The 7,262-nt window shown below is 35.6% G+C and overlaps 1 pseudogene; it reads left to right on the forward strand.

The window, feature by feature from the left end:
• Nucleotides 1–293: 293 nt before the first annotated feature.
• Nucleotides 294–1,868, forward strand: LOC118713402 (annotated as a pseudogene).
• The last annotated feature ends 5,394 nt before the right edge of the window (nt 1,869–7,262 follow it).

Here is a 7,262-nt window from a genome sequence, read left to right on the forward strand (position 1 = left end):
TCTAGCTTCAGAACTTGAAAGACATTTTTGTCCCTTAGTTTAGGATACTTTAAGAATTCTAACCATATTTGACAATACACTTTCTCCAAATAAAGCTCACTCTGAGGCAGAGATTTCTTTGAGTCATTACCTACGGAAAGTACAGGAAAGCAGAGAAGGAAACAGGATTGTGTAGAAGGAGGAATGGAGTTCCAATGCAGTCTAAACAAGACCTCAGCTGAGAGGAAGATGCTGTGGCTGGGTCTGAGGGGAAGAAACCCAGGGGGAACCAGAGCCAAACGGTCCTGGTCCGAATGTCCGGCAATGACTGAATTGAAATCTTTCCCTCGAGAATGGCACAGACCATCATGAAGGCTGGATTAAAAGGAGCACAGATGAGTGCAAACCCCCTGAATAAAAAAATCTGATGCCTTAATTCTTTGATTTCAACAGATCCTAAAGAAAATCATACAGACTAAAATGCTGATGGGTGAAGTGATGAGAGAAGCCACCTTTTCAATTGCTGTGGCCAAGTTCACAGCAGGGGACTTCAGCACCACAGTTATCCAAAATGTAAATAAAGCCCAAGTGAAAATTCCAGCAAAGAAAAATAATGTAGCAGAATTTGAACATTACCATGAAGGAACTGATAGTGATGAACTGACTGGTGTAGCTAGAGGTGGGGAACAAATGGCTAAGTTGAAGAGGAATTGGCCGAAACTGGTTTGGCTCAGTGGATAGTGCATCAACCTGTGGACCTGTGGGCTGAAAAGTCCCAGGTTCTATTCTGGTCAAGGGCATGTACCTTGGTTGCGGGCACATCCCCAGTAGGGTGTGTGCAGGAGGCAGCTGATCGATGATTCTCTCTCATCGATGTGTCTAACTCTCTATCCCTCTCTCTTCCTCTCTGTAAAAACTCAATAAAATATATTTTTAAATAAATAAATAAATAAATAAATAAATAAATAAATAAATAAATTGAAGAGGAATTATGCCAAAGCAGTGGAACTGCTGGTGGAACTCGCCTCGCTGCAGACTTCCTTTGTTACTTGGGATGAAGCTATTAAGATAACCAACAGGCGTGTAAATGCCACTGAACACGTCATCATTTCCAGGATTGAACATACCCTTGCTTATATCATCACAGAGCTGGGTGAAAGAGCGAGAAGAGTTCTGTAGGTTAAAGAAAATACAGGGGAAGAAAAAGATTCTCAAGGAAAAAAAACTGAGAGGGACTTGGAGAAACAGAGGATAGCTGGAGAGGTGATGGAGCCTGCCAGTCTTCTGGCTGAAGAGAAGGATGAGGATCTTCTGTTTGAATGACCTTGCCTGCTCTGGTTCTTTCAGAACTCCTGATGTGACATCACTTTCGTCCAGTGTGAAGGTTTGGTTTGTGTGGCTGTTTATTTTTTGGTTTAATTTCATTGGTTGTAAAACTTCCCTGGATGTCCGTTTATGGGATTACCTTTGCAGAATCCTAATTTACCAACCATTGATCGCAGATGAGACTTAGAGAAACTGCTTAGGAACTTGTAGAATTTATTCTGCAGAAGTGTCACACTATCCCACTTATAAATGGTTACAGGTGATCGGCTTACCAAACATATTAGGAAATTCCCCACAGGAACCAGCAGTGGTCTCAGGCCAATACAAGAAGGCCTACCAATGTAGGAGCACCCTCCATTCCTACCCACCCATACCCCCTGGGCTGTTGTCTGAAATAGCTACAGCATTCTGTTTCTGTGGTACTTCTCCAGCTTTAGAAAAGCCTTAATTTAATTTTACGTTGCATGACACATCTGTTTGTTCTCTTTGTCATGGAACACTTTTGCCAATTTGCAAGTGACTATGGTATAAACAATAAAATGATTAAAAAAAAAAAAAAAAAAGAGCCCAGCTACTTCCAAGGGACTATCTGGGGCTCAATGGTTCTTCAGATTTGCAGCACATTGGGTGACCTGTTATAAGTTGATCATTCACTAGAGTGGGCTTCCCTTAGAAGGAGTTTTGAACTTGAATGAAGTAGTGTTCTTCAGCTGACATATTTCCAAAGAAGGCTAAGACTTGGATTTCTGAGAGCACTTTCAGCAGCTTGGAAAATAAGTTACTCATTTTTTAAGGGGATCTCGCTAGGGCTATGTGACATCTACCACATCATCATTTCATCTACCTATTTCAACATTCCATAGACAAAATATACATTGAGTGGCCAGATTTTTATGATCTCTAAATGCATACAATTCTGGCCACTTTTTTTTAAAAGAAAGGACAATTTTTGATACTTGACATTTTTCCAGATGATAAAGTATTTTTCTCTCTCCTTGAATTAGCAATTAGCATATGCTTCCAGAAACCCCTGGGTTTTCTAATTTTTATATTAAGCATTTTATATGCTTCAGCAATACATTTCTGATGGCTATGTTCTTCCTATCAATTAAGACTTCTCCCTTAGAAAGATAAAATACAAATGTGTCTCTTTTAAATCAGGCTGCCTTCACTAAAGAGGGCTGCATATTTCTAGATTTTCCAATGACTCAGATGAAGGTGGCTCTAACTCTATGCTTTAAGTCATAAACAGTTTATCATGAACACAACCCTATTATGATTAATACAAAGGTAAGACAGAGATACATCTGCACGTGGCAGGAAATTTAGTAGTGAGTCAAGATAAAGAAATGTCCAAATCCTTAATACTCAAACCAGCTGCATACCGCCATCATAAATTCCCAAGGAGCATATAGAATCATTCCCATTAATGATTACGAGTGGACACCAGGCTGTAAATCTTCAAGCAGAAGTTATGTTCTTATGCAAGACATATAATGGATCTCTAAGACTTTCTGTATAGTCAGTCTGAAAGAATAGACTAAGGTACAGTCTAAAGCTCTGTCCACTCTTAATCTTTCCTAAAGAAAGTCCCATTTCTGGATACCATATCAAAGTAAAGTGAAATAAAACCACACGTGACACCAAGGTCTCAGTGTTTTTAAACTCTGAATAGTCTACAAAAATCTCTATGACCCCTCATCCAAAACATGGCCCAACTCATTAAATATGATCCTATTCTTTTAAATAAGAAATACTTATTGAGCTTTATACTAGGTCCCTGAAACTGTGTAAGTCTGCTATTTAAATATATATTGCAATATGTGTGTGTGTATGTTTGTATGTATGTATATGTATTTCTCTCATTCATAGATGTCTGTGAGTGATCACACACAAGTTGAGGGGAATTGTATTATTCTACTCTAAAGATATTTCTGAAGTCAAGGTCTCAGTTTCCTTGATTCTAATGCTGTGACTCAGCCTGCTTCCATTTTTCTCCTCAAAAATTGCAACTAAAAACCTGCTTTCTCCAAATAGCCTATGAAGTATAATTCAGTTTTAACAGGAAGTTCAGAATATACTATGTAACAGAACATGGAGTCTGGTGGTTTTAAAATACTCTTTTTCATTAATTCTAAATTTTTTCACCTACATCTTAACCTTTCAGAAGTCAGAATGAAATGACTTAATTCCTCCTTCTTGCTGTCTCTGAAATAATCATTAAATTGTTTTGGTTTCAGATTTATTTATTTACTTATTTATTTCAAAGTTTTTACTGATAATTACTTGGAAGGGAATTAATGATTTTAAAAGATAATTTTTAAAAGCCAAAAATTCTTTTAAATCCTATATTCACAATTTTGTCTCTTAGATGCCCTTAAAACTTAATAGTTATCTAGTTTTTATATTTTGATCCAGAATATGAAGTTTTTAAAAATATCCCTTTATAAGAGTAAATACCTCCACTCAAATAGGCTAGGTTTATCAGTAGGTGATAAACCTAAGGCAGTACTTTTCATTTCTGAAAGCCTCACATTGAATTTATATGGCTCATGCCCAATTAGACTCTAGACCTTTACAAATGCCTTATTTCATTTTTAAATTTGCAGCAGTTAATAGTTGTACCAGTTAATAATGTGGATCTTTTTCAATAGATGGAGTTACACATATGTTGCTATATATGCAATTTGATATGTATGCTATTTTGTTGTTGAAAGCAAGCTTCAAAACTTCATATCTCAAATTTGCTGAAGGTGTTAACGTCATAGATATTTTTACACTTAAAAATGTTGAGTTTCATACAAAAAAAAAGATTATTTGCAGGAACTTTTAATTCATGACTTTATTTTGAAGAAAAAGTTATTATATACTTTGGGAAGCTTATGGTGAACATGCTCCATCTCAAGATACTTGTGAACGCTGGTTTAATGCTTTAAAAGTGATGATTTCAATGTGAAAGACAAAGAATGTCCAGGTCAACTAACAAAGTTTGAAGACCAACAATTACAAGCATTATTGGATGAAGATGAATGTCAAACTCAAAAACAACTTGCAGAAAGATTAAACATTGCTCAGCAAACAATTTCTGATCATTTACAAGCAATGGGAAAGATTTTAAAGTAAGGAAAATGGGTGTGACATTAACTGAATAAAAGACTAATGGAAAACCGAAATGTCATCAGTAAAATGTTGTTTCAAGGCATGAAAGAAAGTCTTTTCAGCATCAAATTGTGACTGGAAATGAAAAGTGGATTTATTTTGAGAATCCCAAAGGCACAAAATCATGGGTTGATCCAAGTCAACCATCAACATCGACTGCAAGACCAAATCACTTTGGAAAGAAGACAATGCTCTGTGTTTGGTGGGATCAGGAAGGTGTGGTGTTTTATGAGCTTCTAAAATCAGAAGAAGCCATTAATACTAATTGCTAGCTACCAACAACAAATAATCAATTTGAATCATGCTTTGATTGTGAAATGACCAGAATGTTCCAGAAAATACTGCAAAGTAATTTTGCTTCATGATGACGCACCATCACACACTTCAAAACCAGTTAAAGATACATTAAAAGATCTTTCCTTGGAAGTATTAACCTATCCACAGTATTCATCAGACCTTGCTCCTTCAGATAACCACTTATTCTGATCAATGGCACATGCACTTTCTGAGCAGCACTTCAAAATGTATGAAGAAGTGGAAAATTTGGTCTCTGAATGGTTTGCCTCAAAACAAGAAAAGTTCTATTGGGACGGTATCCACAAATTACCTGAAAAATGGGGGAAATATGTAGCTAGTAATGGGCATTACTTTGAATAAAGCACTTTTGATGTGTCTCTTGAAATTACTGTGATTTCTTTGATTATAAAATCCATCATTATTAACCGGTACACGTTTGACCAGATTTCCTTCTTTACCATTTTAGAATTTCTGTAGTGTTTACAATTTTAGTTTTTCTTCTTCTCCTTTTTATTGAATTTGTTGGGGCAAAACTGGTTAGCAAAATTAAACAGGTTTCAGGTGCACGATTCTAGCACATATCATCTGCATATTGTCCTGTGAGTTCACCTCACCAAATCAAGAATTTGTTCATTGCCATTTATCCCCCTATACCCACCTCTACCTCCACACACCTCCTCAGCCCTAGAATCACTACACTGTGTCTCTCTTGATGACTTTTTTCTAACACTTTAGAGGATTAAAATGATCACTGAAAGCATTTTGTATGTAATTTTAATCTAGAAATCCTAGCTTTTCAACCATCTCTCCAGTTCTTCTGTCCCATGAATCTTGACATTAAAATCCTCTTTCTAAAGTAACATGAGAATTTTAACTTTTTTGCAACCTAAAGGAACATTACTGACATGCATAGCCTCCTCAGCCTGTTCCTTTACTGCAGGATTCTCAGGCTTAAGTGGTTAATTCTAATTCTAAGTGAAATCTTTCTAACTATTATTAGCTTACTTATGCCAATTCATGTAGAGTGGAAAATGAGTCCTGAGTCCTACTTCAGACCATTCTTCATGTAAGCTAATAGAATAATTAATGCTTTTTGTCCAAAGGCTCAATCAGATATTATTTTAATTTTGTTAAACTCATTTCCCAACCTTTTAGATATGTTATACTACCTCTAAACTTTAATTTCTCCCTATCACTCTCAGCTTGATTCCTTTTCTTATAGATCCTAAAACATAGAAGGAAACTTAAGTTTAAGCATTCCTACTGGTAAAGAAAAAAAATTCTCTGTAGATACAACATTGTTACCCACACCCAGTCTGAAACTATTTATATAAAAGTCCTTGGGAAGTCATTTGTGTAATGGGTCAACAAGTGTGTGAGAGCTGCTCCAATAAAACTGAATAAGGTGAATCTACTGCCCATTAGAAAAACCTTAAGAGATAAATGCATATTTTATGAATAATCAAAACATAAATAACAATACATGACACTCACTAACAATAAAAGCTAACTATTTAGTATATTTTCCAGTATTTCATTTCTCATTCTGGTTTAAATGACCAATTTAAGCTCTTTAGGTGGTTAGAATAGTATTACACCTATTTTCCTAACCCTATTGCATGATTATCATCTATTTTGATGGAGTATATGTATGTGTGAGAAAGTAGGTATGAGAATGTATGTATGTGTGCATTTGTGTGAGTTCAAGAGAGACAAGAGATACCCTTTCAGTCATAAATATTTTTCACTCCCTAAGTTCCCTATAATTATATTGAAATGCTTTTGTTGCAAGCATATTTTTTATACCCTACCTGGGGTTCTTGGACCAGTAGCATTGATTTCATATGGAAATTGTTAGAAATGTAGGATTTTGGTTTCTGAACACAATGTACTGAATAAGTGTCTCCATTTTAACATGATCCTCAGGTTATTTCTATACACATTACATTTTTAGTAGTCCTGCTCTAGAGCATGCTGCTTCCCCTGTATCTTGGGTTATTATCACCATGATAAATCTTTCTCTTTCTCTTTTATTACCTGGCATTTTGAACAGCATCATACTATATTGTCCTGTCTGGTTTTTCTTTAGACAGTGATATCTGTGTTAGTAATCCCAGTGTTCCTGCTTAATCTTGTTTCCATTATCACTGTCACAAATAGTACTACTTCTCTTGAGCACCTTCCCTTGTCAAGTGGAGTTTCAGGTTTCAAAGACCTTTTATTAATATTAGCAGATATTGAAGTCATTTTTGTTACCAATCATTTGTGTCATCCTGGTCCTATTTATTAAGATCAAACTCATTTAATCCTGTGTGTTTTAGAATAGGCTACAGGTACCTAGCCTTTTTTAGTTAATTCCACTAAATGATTATCCCTCTTTAACAAAAAATAAATTAGTATTATTCTAGTTTACTATTTCTAACTTCCTAGTTCCCGGAACAAAATGGAAGGTGAGACCTTTGGATTAAATTCATTTTCTCCTACTTTTAAGCTAAACAGTC

Source organism: Pipistrellus kuhlii, unplaced genomic scaffold (assembly GCF_014108245.1).
Source record: "Pipistrellus kuhlii isolate mPipKuh1 unplaced genomic scaffold, mPipKuh1.p scaffold_m20_p_9, whole genome shotgun sequence".
Lineage (NCBI taxonomy): Eukaryota > Metazoa > Chordata > Mammalia > Chiroptera > Vespertilionidae > Pipistrellus > Pipistrellus kuhlii.